Source organism: Patagioenas fasciata, chromosome 7 (assembly GCF_037038585.1).
Source record: "Patagioenas fasciata isolate bPatFas1 chromosome 7, bPatFas1.hap1, whole genome shotgun sequence".
In the NCBI taxonomy this organism is placed as follows: Eukaryota; Metazoa; Chordata; class Aves; order Columbiformes; family Columbidae; genus Patagioenas; species Patagioenas fasciata.
The window spans coordinates 20,610,405-20,625,426 of NC_092526.1; the positions used below are offsets into that span (position 1 = coordinate 20,610,405).

At 37.6% G+C, this 15,022-nt stretch overlaps 1 protein-coding gene across 4 annotated transcripts in view; it reads left to right on the forward strand.

Moving 5' to 3' along the window:
• The window catches only part of B3GALT1 (beta-1,3-galactosyltransferase 1), a 193,308-nt gene that overhangs the window by 22,360 nt on the left and 155,926 nt on the right, over nt 1-15,022 (forward strand). Inside the window, exon 2 of one of the 4 annotated variants that reach the window (XM_071811021.1) lies at nt 9,084-9,208. The exons of the other annotated variants lie outside the window; for them this stretch is intronic. The gene's annotated coding sequence lies outside the window, so the exon portion shown is untranslated. The remainder of the gene's footprint in view (nt 1-9,083; nt 9,209-15,022) is intronic. 4 annotated transcript variants of the gene reach the window in all.

Sequence of the window (15,022 nt, forward strand, 5' to 3'; positions counted from 1 at the left end):
AAACAACCCCAGCAACACAACACAAATTTGGTTTTGTACGTGTGTGCTGGTGGGATAAGGTTATGTAACGTTTAGAAGCACTGGCATTCAAGCTGACAGTACGTTTCATCATTCATCACGGGCATCAAGTTGATGAGAACAAAATAGATCTTTAAGTGCTCATTTTATTTTATTTTTGTAATATGCTCATAATCAGGATGCAGTCTCTTTTCTCATGGGCTAACCAGACATACAAAATTACTTGCTTTGTCAGTATTATACTAAAGACATCTTTGTTATCCCCGTATGTTTAAAATGGTTTTTATTATAATAGATGATAAAGCCCTCATCATTTATGTATGATTTAAGCACGTGAAATGTCAAAATATAAGTACTGCAACTAAAGCAGGATATGAAGAATTCTGGCAATGCCAGTTGTTACAAAAAAGTTTTTCAGAATAAAATAGGTTTGTGTTTTGTTTTGGTTTGTTTTTTAGAATAATTTCTAAGAATATAAAAGAACAAGAAGGAATTTCTGGCATGTAAAGAAACAGAAATAAGGGCTCAATTAATACGAATGAAAAATTTGTGCTATGTCGCACATAACCTCTGTTGAAGTGTCTTTCCCTGAAGTATAATCATAAAATGCCTATTTTTATATTTCAGTCATATTGCAAGATAACGGACTTCTGTATTTCAAGTCGTTAGTGATACGGAGCTGTACAAATCCTGGAGTATCTAGGGAAGGAACCTGCAGTACCAAAAATCTAAATGTTTAAAGACATAAGAGAACTAAAAAAAAAAATGAAATATTAGTCCTCTAACAGATTTTTGAAACCACAGTGGATAGCCAGCTTTAGTCTCTTTGAAAGATATAAAACCAAAGTTCATAGCAGGGAAGACTAATTTGAAAACCTGTTTTGTCTATTTATGAGTTAGTGCCACTGAACCCTTAATTTTCACTGCAGTGTTTCCCCAGCATTTCCACCCAACCTTCAGATGGCTATAAATTGATTATGTGAGTTGTAAGACAAATAAAGTGATCTATAGTGAGACAAAATAGAAACACTAGCAAATCACAGTTAAAGCCCAGTAATCTTGCTCCTAGTCCAGTATTGCTGCTCAGCAAGCAAATACTACATTTCAAACATTAGTTCTGACTCATTACTTAGAATTACATTTTTGGCATAATTGAGCTTAAAAAATTGTTCTATCATAGTATGACTAAAAGGTGATGTATTTAACGTGGTATTGTTCTAACTTTTAAATACTAGCAATTTAATGGTTAACATACCAGATCCGTCAAGGGTTCTCAGGGAATCACCTGTGATCTTGTTACAGATCACCATAACTTTGCACATGACTGGCAAAAGGTCCCTGTCATCAGTCTGTCCTGACAAGACCCAGCTGGTGACCATGGCTGACACAGCTACAGGTTGTCTCCAGCTCTGTGAGGATCGAGGTGAGGTTGGCCAGAACACACAGCTGCATTCCAGTCAGTGAAGAAGATTTTAGACTGAATTGTGTTAGAGTTGCCTAGTATCAGGCTACCCAGGGAGTTACCACCTGTTCCTCCCTACCCACATGTTAGCTACTCGTTTTAGAGCCACAGACCTACATAAGAAAATATTTCAATGACAATTATAGTAAGTCTGAGCACAGACTGACTAATGAGCAACTTCCTTCAGCTTGCTGCAGTCTGGCACCAAGCTTTGAACCATGGTAGATTCCAGTTGCCAGATACAAGGACAGTCAGTCAGGCACAAATTAAATGATGTTGCTGAGTTCTCATTAATGCAACTCTGAATGTAGGTAAAATTGCAGGAGTTACACTGCGAGCCAGTTCTGTTATGATAGTGCCCTTTGGTTGATGTTTTACACTCCTCTGAGAATGAAGCCGAGAACTCAGGGTTTCTTTAAGTGATGAAGTTACCTAAATCAGTAACAATTAATGTCTTCTTAAATTAACAGTTGCTTTAAAAAGGAAAGTAAGAAGTCCTCAGCAACAACATCATTTGTTATTCTTGCAGATTCTAGAGATGCTGAACAGGTGTCATATCCTCCATGTGGGTTATGCTTGTTTAGTGCAGACTTGTTTTTGTTGTTGTTTCATTTGTTTGTTTTTATCTGCCAACTCATTTTAAGGAAACTTGTGATCAGCATTTCCTTCATAATAGATTAAGCAGGTAAACAACTAAGGGCTCTTTGCTCTCCTGAAGAATGAGACCAGTGAGATCAATACCATCCACAAAACAGCCCAGTCATTTGCACTTTCCTATTCTCCTGCTTATATGTTTGGTATAATAAGATACGAGGTCAGGATGGAATACCAAAATTAATCATTTCAAGACCTTGATGAATAGGAAAGTGTTTTTTATTTGCCTGTTTTCCACACAGAATGTGATGCAGTGAAGGATCTTTCAATAGTGCTGTATAAGGAATCCCTGCTTTGCCTATATTAGGGAACCCAAAAGGTAAATGACAGAGTCCCTGCTTCACTTTGCTAGGACAGGAGACTGGATGGTGTGTTGATTAAAATGGTGAGAGCTTGTAGTCAAAAGAGAAGCCTCTAAAGCCACAAACTTGTCATACATATTTTTCCATACTGCATGTTTCCGTCCATGTGTCTGGCTGGCGGACAGCCTGCATGCATTAATTTAATGCCCTAAAAGTTTTTTGGCTACACATGACAGGCAGATAGTAGCCTTCATAGAAAGTGATTTGTTCCAAACATTACAAGGAGTTTCTGTGGTCTAATCTGGTATGTTCTAGACATTCAAAACATAACAGAAGGAATGTACTAAATATATATTCTGTAGTCCTCATGAAATCTGTTTGCATTCAGAGCCCCCTGGATTTAAAAAAAAAAAAAAGTGTGTCTAATAAAGATACACCTCTCTAATAATAGCAGTTTAATTTCATGGTTTTTCACCAAAATCAGTGGTCCTCCAGATACTTCTAATTTAGATGATGAATCACTGTTAATACCAATTAAGATTACTCTATTGCCATTCTCAGTCTCTGTTACACATCTGATGACAGAAAAGACAGCTATGAAATATTGGTATTGTACAGGATTTCTTGGCCTTGCTGCCAATCCCTAATGAACCGAAGTGCAAAATTCTGGGGGTGCACTTGGGCTTCTGACCCTTTGAGAAGGCACCTCCCTTTGAGAGACCAAGCTCTTTCCAACCACGGGTCAAGAACCAGAGTCAATAGATGTGAAAAGTAGTTGCCTGCAGACCATGGCCAGCAAGGAACAGGTTAAGGCAAGGTTCAGACAGCAGTAAGGCAGAGAAAAGAAGAAATGAAGATACTGTGATGCAGATGTTTGTTTACTATTAACCTCACCTAACAAATTGTCCTGTATAGAAAGCTGCAGGAATTAGTCATTAGATTATTTTAGAAACCTCCAAAAAAAGCCTTGGAAAAGCTATTGCTTTCTACCCCTGCATTTAACATGTGAATTATTTTAATATATTTCTTTTTTATTTATTCCTGAACACTGAAGTACTTTGTTTAGCACACACATCTTGATACAGAGGAGATAAAATTGCAGTTGACAAATGGCTAAACGTCTAAATTATGCTGTATGATGAGAAGCATTTGGATACTGTATAGAATGTCCAAACCATTTATTCATACAGAATGTTAAGAGCCTAGTAGACAGAAACTGTAATGATGATTGGTGCCTACAGGAGGTAGAATAATGCAGGCAGCAAATAATAAGAGTGATCCTGTTCAAACCAAATGAATACCTAGCATGACTGACTCTAGAGTAAAAAAAAGAAAAAGTTTCATCCATTTTTAAAATTTTGTTCTTCGTGTGTATGTCCTGGCCTATCAATCAGCTTGCTTTACCTGAAGCCAGCTGGCAAGTGACTCCACAGTTTATCAACCACCAGTAAACAAGATGTTATACTCCAGAAAAATTCAATTCCCAAAACCCAGCCCTAAAAATCAATAAGCCTCCTCCAGCTAAAGCATTTCTTATGAAAATTAAGTTTTTAAATACAGCTTTTTTCCTCACCTGACTTAAAAACACAGATAAAAACTAAAATGAAATTAATACTAAAGCCACTGAAACTATGGGACTAGGAACGACAAATAGGTTTTAAATTTTCATAGACTTTGAACTGTTCTTTCATTGGGGTTAACAGATTATCTAAATCCAGTAAGAATGCAAAGATTTATTATGCAAGTCCTTAAAAACTAAAACCATGTTTTGAGTTTTGAATAGTTATAGTAAAACCTTATTCTCACTTTCTGAAGCTCCTGTTCCCAAGTAAAACAGCAGCAGATGAGTTAATCTGTTATAAAGGATTTTTCTACTTCATTAAGGTGCATTAATACACCTTATATATAATATATATAATACACCCAATAATTTCTTCTTTGTCAGTCAGTATCCAGCTGTGGTTTCATTTAGAATATCAAGCCATAAATAACTAATAAAATCCAAATTAATCTTCATAGTATTTACATCTTTCGCGAAACAGAGGGTGACATCTATAGTCTACAGTCGTGCAGTTTTGGTCTCAAAATTATTGAAGCAGTCAGGCTGCTTTTAGGATATTAATCCTTTGATGCATTCCCCTTCTTTCTGATCTTTTTCAGTGGCCTCTAGAGCTCTCTGCCTCAAAGAGGCCCCTACAGCTGCTGTTGGGGCAAACTGAAGCATTTAGCCCCTTGTGGAATCAATGGAGTCTGATAACACTATTGTATAAACATCCTTAAAAAGATTCTGAGACTTTCACTGATTGACGCTATATGATGAATTCTCCATTTGCTCTGTATTCTGTGTACAGAGTGAATTGTATATTACTTTCTAATCCCATCCTCCTCTTCAGAGAAGCCTTTGTAAATCTCTGAGGAAATATCTGTTCAGACCCCATTGCTTCAACCCTCCTCTGAGAGATGAACCACCACACTTTTAAGATGAATCTTGACTGTAATCAAAGTATTACAAAAAACCAGAAAATATCCATATGGAATTATAACAAATTGGTATGTTAGAGAACTCGTGTTCACTAACACATGGTTTTGCTCAAAAAAAAAGGTTACATAATATAGAAAGGAGTGTATTTTGTTCATGGTTATGCAAATAGAAAAACATGCTTGAGTTTGGTTTTGAGTTGTTTTTGTTGTTGTTTCGTTGTTTGGATGGTTTTTGGGTTGGTTGGTTTTTTTTGTTTTGTTTTGACTGGTCCATAGGTTTCTGGATGGCAATACTACTAGTACTCCTAATATTTTAAAGGGTTATGTGTCACTTGTTCAATGGGAAAGAATTATCATCTCCCTAGCTTGCAGATCATATGAATAAATTTAATTGATCAAAAAAGAGATATAAAAATTTATCCAAGATCTATGTGTTAGAAGTGAGCTCATTCACTAATTTAAAAAAATGGAAATAACATGTATGTATTTTTCACAGTTATATTTTCTTAGCTTACAGATTAATATCAATAAGGACGTTGTCTTCTGTTATACTGGGTAACATCTTATTCAATAACTAGAAGTATATTGAAGCTTACATTTTTAAGTAGCATTAACAAGGAGATAACTTCTAAAACTTCTGCCCAGTATGTGGTGTAGGCTATGTGGGGGGTTGCTTTCTGTTAGTTTTTCCTCTGTGCTATAGATGAAAAATAGTTTTCACAAAGGGAAATAGAGGAATATCAGAAAGGACCTGAAATTCAAGAGAACTTTCTTTCCAGATGTATTCGCTTGTCTGGCAGTAGGATTTTTCTCTACTGAGTAGAGTTTTACAGGCACTGGGAATAAAGCACAACATTTTTTGTGGTTCCACTCAGGAAACCAGTTCTGGTGTTGTGGGACAGTCCATCACTGGCCCTTTTCCCCAGTGGTGCTGCAGCTGAGCGGGCTTTGGTGCCCGTGCCAGCAGCAGCCAGGCCTGCAGCGAGTGACAGCCCCTGCCCTGCAGGGCAGCACCAGCCACTCCCGTCCTCATGCACACCTGAAAATCACCTGTGTTCAGAATGTATGGTTCCTGTAAATAGTTGTTTTCATTTCACAGCCGTTTTTGTCACTGAAAGTCCTTGACTTTTATTGATGGTAGTTAATTGTTATGGCAAGTGAACTTGGTATTGGGAACTAATAGTGTTCAGCACCTCTGGATACAATACCTTCTAACACCATGGTGCATTTAGAAAAATTCGGGACACCAGGCTGAGGCTCTTGTCTGGTTCTAGTTAGCTTCCAAGAATAAAGATTCCCTAGTTCTTTAGCTGTCTAAAAAATTATTTGCCTACATTGGGAAAAGGAAAAACTACCAGGAAAATATTTACAGCTTTCAGTTTTGAAAGCATATAGAAAAAGTGAAACAAATTTGTTTTGCTTTGTCATCTGGATGATAAAATAATACATTTAAAAAAAACAAAACAAAACATACTTCATTCTTTACCAAATGCACAGAAATGAAGAAAGCTGAATTGCACGTGGTCTCCCCTGATACTACATTTGTTTTATTCTATTGTAATTCTCATGTAAATGGAATTACTTGTATGTTAACAATAAGCAGAAAAATCAAGACAGTTCTACCGTTAGAAGATCTAACAACATCCTTTTTTTTTCCCTCTCAGCTGAATGGCAGTCAGTCTGTGATGAGGCTAATAGTTTTTACATTTCCTAAAAAACAATGTGGATGAAAGGTTCAACTTACTGAGCTTGAAACCACGTGTGACAGATAACACTGCCACAGCAACCTTCCTAACACTGTTTATGGGTGGAACAGGGACAGTCACCACCTATGATGTTCCCTTTCTCAGGGCCCCCCCACCCCAGGCTGGCTGAAGTTCAGAGTTAGAACCACAGAGCCCAGGATTCAGCTCTTAAAATGAGGTGCGAGAGTCTTGACCAAAGCCAGCACAAACACTGAAAAAAAGGGGAATTTGTAATAACGATGAGAGAGATGGTATTGACAGTCTGACAAAGCAAATCCTTGTTTGCAGTGGCAATGACTTGCAGTTAGCAGATAAGGTCAGACAGAGGGTGTTTCCTATCCGAGTCATCATCTGCTACAAAAAACGTTGCTACTTCACCCCTAGGCAATCGGCCTTGTCATCCACACCTGCCTGTACCATTTTTCTTGATACAAACCTGACCTTTTTATTCTAGAAGCCTGTATCCTACATGTGTATCCTGGGCAAAGAAGGTAAAAGGAGGAAATGTGGGCATGCATTGTTTAAACAAACATTTGAATACCTAAACAAAGCAGCCAGTGCCTTAGTTTGTTCCATAAGGTATTCTTGTAAGTAAAACCTTATTCTTGACTATTCATAGCCATTTTGCTAAGGAAGGTTCTACATTAAGATCTGATAGACTTGTATAAATATATCACTGTCCAGTATTTATTCTTCGTTTTACCTTTGTGCTATTTCTGAATCATCCCATCCATGGTCTGCATCTATGTGCACATGGATGTACCAAAGGTCACCAAAGATCTCTGGGGAAAGTCGGGCAGTGTAACACTGAGTAGGGAAGATGCCTGCTGTTCTGCATGTCTCAAGGATAATCCCTCTCAGAGGAGGCATGGAAGAGGCTTGTGGGTTTCTTGGCATTAATTTCTAACAAAGATGTATAGTGTTGATGCTTCTTTTCAGCCTTGAATTGGCTAGCTAGCACAGCATGCTGCTCTTTGAACCCTCTCCAAAGCCACTTAGGGTGAACAACTCTAGATCTGTAGTGATATGTCATAACCTCTTTGGGTATCTAACAACCCAACTCTCTATATTAATTACATAAAAGTGCCACTTTTTTTACTCCACTATTACCAAACCTATCCCCAGATATTCATGTGAAAGAAACATTTTTACACCATTTAATTCTGAGTGTACTCTGTAGCGGAGGTTCAATTCAGTGCCACCTTTTTTGCTCCCTGAAAGCACCAGTGAGCATGAATGAAGAGAATACAGGGAGATCGTGCAAGTTCTCTCAGTACCCTTAACCTATTAAAATAATCCTTTTCTTAATATATGTAAAAGAATGAGCTTCAATGGACTGATTGGTTCCAGGTTCTCTAGCCATACACCTCAAATAATAACAATGAAAGCAGAGTTTCTAGGGATAGGAGTAAGAAAAGGATGTATTTAATATGTTCTTTTTCAAAGAACTTCATTCATTTTATGGGAACTAATCTGACCACACATTTTTAATACATATTCGGTTTCTGCACTAATCTAGGATATTCAGTTTTTCTCAAAGCATCCCTGCTGTACCTTTGTCAAGAAGTTTGAATAAAATGCCTGAATAGAAAGTAAGACACTAAGGAAGAAATAAAGCCATGCTAAAAAAAAAAAAAAAATCCACATATCAGATTGTAATAACTATGTAACATTATTGCACAATGAAACAAAAGGAAAGCTCAGTGGTTTTCCAGTGCGCTCTCCTGGCACTCAACCCTCATCTGTGTCATACCTGCTGTAATAGTGGATTAAAATAAATTCATTTTCAGTTTTTATTCCTTGTTGTGCTTGCTCTCCTTCTACTTAACTTATTTATTGTTATTGAGTTGACTTCCATGAGGCTTTGATGAATTTTGGTGGAATAGACAGCATACATTCAGGCTTCTAACCTTTTAAAATAGGGAACAGATTACTAGAAAGAATGGGAAAATTGTTAAATATAAAATGACACAGCTGGAAATGAAACCTCTAAGCTCATTCTGAGTTATGACTTATTGTCAAATGAATTTTGCATAATGTAAATCAAAACACATGGAAACAAAAGTATGAAAGGCAAATGACATACTTCTATTTTTCAACTTTTCTTTAATAAATGCTTCATTCTTAGTAGAGAACTAGCGCCCCTTCCCTTCATAATTATAAACAAAAAGCAACAGAAATGAGTTTGAGATTGAATGAGGATCGTGGTAAAGGAGGCTGGAGCCAGAACGCTGGAGGGCAGGAGCGTACACAGGAGGGGGACAACTCCAGGAAATGTGTGTGAGTCTACGTGCGCATAACCTGAAGGGAGGACAGAGATGGAACAGGAGAGGGTGGCAAGAGATCATTAAAAGATTGATGGACAACAAATGTCTAGAATTAAGCACAACTCACCAAGGATGTTACAAATGAAACTTGCAGGTGTTGGGACGTGTCTCCTAAGCAGCCCACTGCTGCTCTGCAGGCAGGAGCTGTGTGACTGCAATGAGAAGGTGGAGTGAGACCAAGCAGGAGACAAAGGAGAACTGGGCAGACAGCCCACACAGGTGGGTTCTTTTTGAAAAGGACCAAAGTCAGATTGGCAAGCTGAGTCAGCTTTATTGCTTACCTAAATGTATACTCTTAAAGCTCCCAGGAACCTGGCATTAAACTTTTAAACTTTCTTGTTGTATCAATATAAGCAATAACTCAAACTTTTAAATGTTTACTTTAAAATCAACATTTCAGCTAAGTCAAGTGGACTTGTCAAGAGACAATTGTCAAGAGACAATTATAAGCAAGTCGGTTGACTTTCACAATGCAAACATTTTATATTTGCATACTATTATTAATCACTGTTTATGGTTTTAACACTATTCATAATAGATACATGCTTCTGGATAGTAGTTTTATTACCTAGAACTCATGCAGCCACTGACAACATATTCTGTTCTTTTTAAGTTCTGTTTCTTTAGTATAATAATACCTGCTAAGGATGAAGTCTGCACAGATTTGCCAAAGAAATGATTTGAAATGGCCACTCAACCCTTTTGATGGCTTTCTTTGCGCCACAGCATGGAAACACGATTTATTATTTTGTTGGGCAGACTAAATAACTACAGCTCAGTAACTGAGAAGCTGAGCAGAAGCTGACGTAGGACACTGCACGAGCACTGCTGGAGAGACAGCAGGGCCCAGAGCATCCCCCACGAGCAACACAGGCCCTGCCACCCCAGCCCGGCTGCCTCGTTCTGCCGCTGCTGCACCGCCAGCAGCCCAGGCTGGTCCCTGCCTCCCGAACCTCTGCCTTTCCCTTTGCATTCCAGGACTGGGCTATTACATCAGGACTCTGTGAAACCCACAGAAATACAGGGTGTCTCAAAAAGATGGATCCAGTTTCAAAGCCATATAATAACAAATTTGGTCCATCTATTTGAGACACCCTGTAACTAAGGTGTACAGAATATAAAGAACTCACAACAGTGTATTAACTAAATCCTCATCCGTGATTTTGAAGACATAGAGAAGCCATGTGTCTCCATATGCATCAGGAGAACTTGTAGAGTTAAATTTATATAATCTGACAATATGCAATACTTGCAGGATTGCAGCTGGCTTTTCATAGGTATTCTCCAAATATAAACTGGTTTATGTGCTGAAAATCCCGAGGTGGAGCTGTTGAGACTAATTGTGGAAATGCAACTTTCCCCAGGAGTGATATGCTTTTGGAATTAGATTTTGAATCTTTTTTGTTGTGAAGAATATAACCTACTGTTTAAAGAGAACCATACAGTTTCTCAGGTTTGCATAATAATACCTTCATCTTGCCAGCTCACTGTGGAAAGGATCATAATGGAAGATGAGAAAATGTTTGAAGAGTGATGGAAGTATTTTTAACCAGGAAAAAAAAAAAAAAAAACAACATTGCTAGTCCTCTGGTATTGTTTTAAAATATCTGTCAAGACATACAGAAAAACGCTCTTGTAAATTATTTTATTACCATCAGGATAACACTTCTTTCGTGTTCACATGCGGTTACTACATTAAGAGAACACTGAGGTCATGAAAGAAGGAAACACAACCATAGCAAACTTGGGTATCCCAGTAGCCGTGGTTTCCTCTGTTATCCACTGAGCTATCTTTGGTTCAAATGCAATGTGCAGTGTTAAGAACGTGGATTTGCTGAACTTAGAGTTCAGAACACTTCCCAAAGGCTTCCTGATCAAAAAGTGGCTTTTTGCAATGAAAGCTGCAGAACTGCCTACTCATTACAAGGCTACTAATGATACAGAGATGGATGACTTTGTATCAGTGATATGCTTTTTGAATGTTATTATTTTAGTGATGAAGCAGAGCAGGAGGAAAATCCCCACCTCTCAGTGCCAATATATGACCAAATTATGTAGACACATTCAGTTAAAAACTGAACACATGGTAAAGGAGATTTGAGAAGCTTGTGTTCTGAAGATTTTAACAAGTTCACTTCTGAGAAGAATCTTAAGTCTTGAAGCAGCCTGTTCCCAGTTAAGAACCTTACCTAAGGTCTATTAAAATAATGAAAAAAGACTGTCTTAGACCTGGATGATTGTTCCATTAAGTCTTTGCCTAATGGGAGATCCTTCAACTTGCAATGCTGACCTTTGTATGAGAGGCGCATTCTGGGATCAGCATGGGCTGCCCAGCAGGGAGAAACACAACGGGAAAAAAAATTGAATGTGATTCAAAGCAAAGCTCTTGCCTTCCTTTCCAATAGTTGATGTTATTTAGATTTTTAAGAAGGGGATGCAAAAAATTGGTTTTGCAATCAAGACTTCCCTGTAACTGTTATGCTTTTGTGATGCAAATTGATCTCATAATTCGCAGATCATAGGAAATGCTACATTATACAGCAGACTACTAAAGAGTAACCAGTCACTGATGAGTTCTTTTAATATCAGTGTTTTGACAGTGGAACAGTGTTGTTGAGTCTACAAACACCTTCAACCATAGTGGAAAGCAGTCAGGTCAGAATGAGAACTCAAATTCTCATCACACGAGACAGCATACAGTACCTAAGAGATTAAGATACTCGTTCAGTCAAGTAAAGGTCAAGTACCACTGAGAGGAGAAAAATGTACTGCACATTGTGCTTGTATTATGTTTAAATTATAAACCAAGACCTTGGTCAAAAAAAGTATTCTAGTATTCTCCAGAAAGAACATAATAGTACTGAGGATTTAGATTATTTCATTTATCTTTTGAAAAAATAGAAATATCATACTGAACTCACTTGAAGTCAAGAAATGTGGTGTAGAGATAGTTATTTAGAGATACTATTTTATCGCTGCCAGTATTAGCAATATATGTGAAAAAGCCAATCAGTTCTGTCACGGACCAGGATGGTGGTTAAGAAAGGGAAAACAGCCCTGCTGGCAGGTTCACTATTCATTTCTGACACCTGGCTGCTACAATATTGAGCACTTAAATTCAAGAAAGACGATAGTCTGAAAATAAAGCATTATGCTTTCATCCACAGAACCCCTTTCTCAATCTCTTCACAGCTAATTTGTGCAATATTTTAATTTTGTAGTAAAGGATTTGTTTCATAAAGTTTTCTTATTAATGCTTGGTTATACATGGATAGCCATTTATTCTTCATGTTTGTAAAATCTGTGTGAAGTCTACCTTGAAGTCTTTTGCATCTGTTACAAGACCAGGTTGTTTCGGTTTTCCTTTGTCTTTGATGGGTAACTTACTCTACAAATGGAAAGTGGTTTTTGCTTGCATATGGTTTATAGCAAAGGCTGACATTTTACTCAGTTTTTTTGGCACTGCCACTTACCAGTCTACAGTTGGCAAGAAAAGACAACAAACCGCCCCAGTTTTCTTGCAAATGCAAGAATGCTATATATAATATTTCAGAACTGGTCAGCTGCGGTGCCACAGTGAAATAGCTTGATACTAAGAACTGTACAATATTCACATCTCCATTTAACCTTGACTGGCTTCTGGATGCTGAGCACTGAAAAATCAAAGCTCGTTTGTTTAAATGCTTTCATATTATTTTGTGTACCTACCAGATGCAGGATTTGGGAAAAAAAATGTATGATTTCAAGCCAAAATCTCATTGGAATTAAAGTAATTTGAGTAATGGCCAAGACGTTCAAAGAGACCTAGAGGATTTCTGATTTCTCCTGCTTGAGAAAGGCAGACTCGACATGGTCTAGAAGTATTAATTAGCTAGTCTAATTAAGGTTTTATAGAAATTTACAAATAAATTGCTATCATCTTTTGCATGAAACATTCTTTGTTATACTCTGTTATGCCTACTTGTTAAAAGGCCACCCACGGTGGCGGTATAGAAGGATTTTACTACTCAGGCATAGGCTGAAGTGCATGAAATGTGGCAGATGAGCAGTTGCTGTGAGGTCTGGGCACAGGGCTCTTGGTGCAGAACCGCATGGGCACGCTCTGTGGAGCAAAGGGACCGGCTCTGTCGGCAGGTCCCCAGAACACTTCCACTGGAGGCGTTTTGAAAGCTGTAACCCACTGTGCTTTGGGTGAAAATAAGCTATGGGGAAAAAGACTTTCAGGGACATGTTTTTAATACAAATTTTGAGAAATATTTGACTCTGGAGTTCTAAATGAGCAGTCGCTTTAGCTGGACCAATGCACTGACTCCATGTGATTGCATTTTTTCTAATAGGAAAGTTTGAAATGTCTTTCTGTGGTAGAGGAGAGCTGTACTCAATACAAAATGTTTTAATTTCTGGGCAAATAAAATGGGATGTGTAGAAGGTCCACATCTACAATTGTTAAAAATTCTTGTGAAGTCCCTGTCTTATCCATTCCATGTGTGGGGGGAGAGAATTAGAAGGAAAGAAAAAGAAAAAAGGACAACTACATTAGCTGTTTTACAGAGATTACTAGAATCTTGTAATTGCATACAATTATCTGTAACTAGACAGAAAAACATGAGCCAGTGGGGCTGTAACTTGAAGTTACTTCAGACAGCTGTTACTTTCTACCAGAACAGTCTGTGCTCGATTATGTAAAATCAGAATCATATGAAAGCATATTTTTATTTTTTTTATATATTTTAAGGCTATAAATTAGCTCTCACAATTTATTGAGATGAAATCTATGTTTCTACACAGTATGAGTTATTGCAGGAGAAAGTGTTTTAAAAAAACTTATAAGAACTAGATTTATTTTCCTTAATTTTGTGCTAATTCTGTGCAATTATATTTCAAGGAGGGGCTGCACAGGACCACTGCAATTTAGTACAGTGGTATGGTTGAGATCCAGATGTCCAGCCGTGGCTTGGGAAGCCAGCAAAGCGTCTGTGGTGAGACAATGGCTCAGCAGACTGAGTCATTTCTGGAGATGTTTTGAGATGATTTGTAAGAGTGGTCTTGTCTAGCTTCCTTGCCTCAGCTTGACGTAATGTCTCTGACCTAGAGAGACTGATGACATCTGTAAGGCTGGACTTGACACAGCTGATCAGGACAGGCTGCAGACATTCTGAACCAGTGCAATTCATTCTTCATAAACACTGAGTTCAGTTTTGAGAGAAAGTGTGGGAAAACTTGTTTGCTCTGTAAAAAACATCATCTCAGCAACGCGCCATGTAGATTTACAATGACTTTTTCTTCTAGTAGGTTGGCATATTGATCTTTGATCACTACATTGTACAGTAACCCATCATCAGTGAGCTGCAAAACTGGCATTTCTCTTTTAGAACAATTACAGTGAAATCCTAGTTCATTAATTTGAGTTTCCCTATTGATTTCTGTAGCACCTGGACTTCTTATAATATGAAAAAGTTTCAGAGGCTAGAGCAGCTACATGCTAATTACTTCATGATACCTACACATTTATAGAAACAATGTGTAATTAATATAATTTCGTTTTTTGGATAATTGAGGGCATTTTCTGAGAAGGAAAATAAGTAAGTAGATAAAAAGCTGGATAAATGCAAATAAGTGCACAAGACAAGAAACACGTCTGTCCCTGATGCTAAACTTATAAAATATTAAACAATAAGTTGAGGAATAAGGAATGAGATCATCAGATCTTTAACACAGGAAGAATGAATGACAATGAAAAGAGGAACAGCTGAAGAGTAATGTAAACTATGCTTATGGAATACGTTGGGGTTAAAAATCATGTGGGGCATATTTTTTCCATTGTGCCTACAGAGAGCTTTCAGTAACCTGGAGTCAGCCCTCATTTCAAGGTAAATTATGTTGTCTCTTGAAATAAAGACAACAAAATGTAGAAAGAAACTGTGAGTCTTTAAGAAACACAAGTGTGAAGGTGATGTAGGCAAGGATTTTTAATACCTAATAGGAATAGCAAGTATTTCTAACGCAGATGAGGGAAAAGAAAATGTTAAAAGC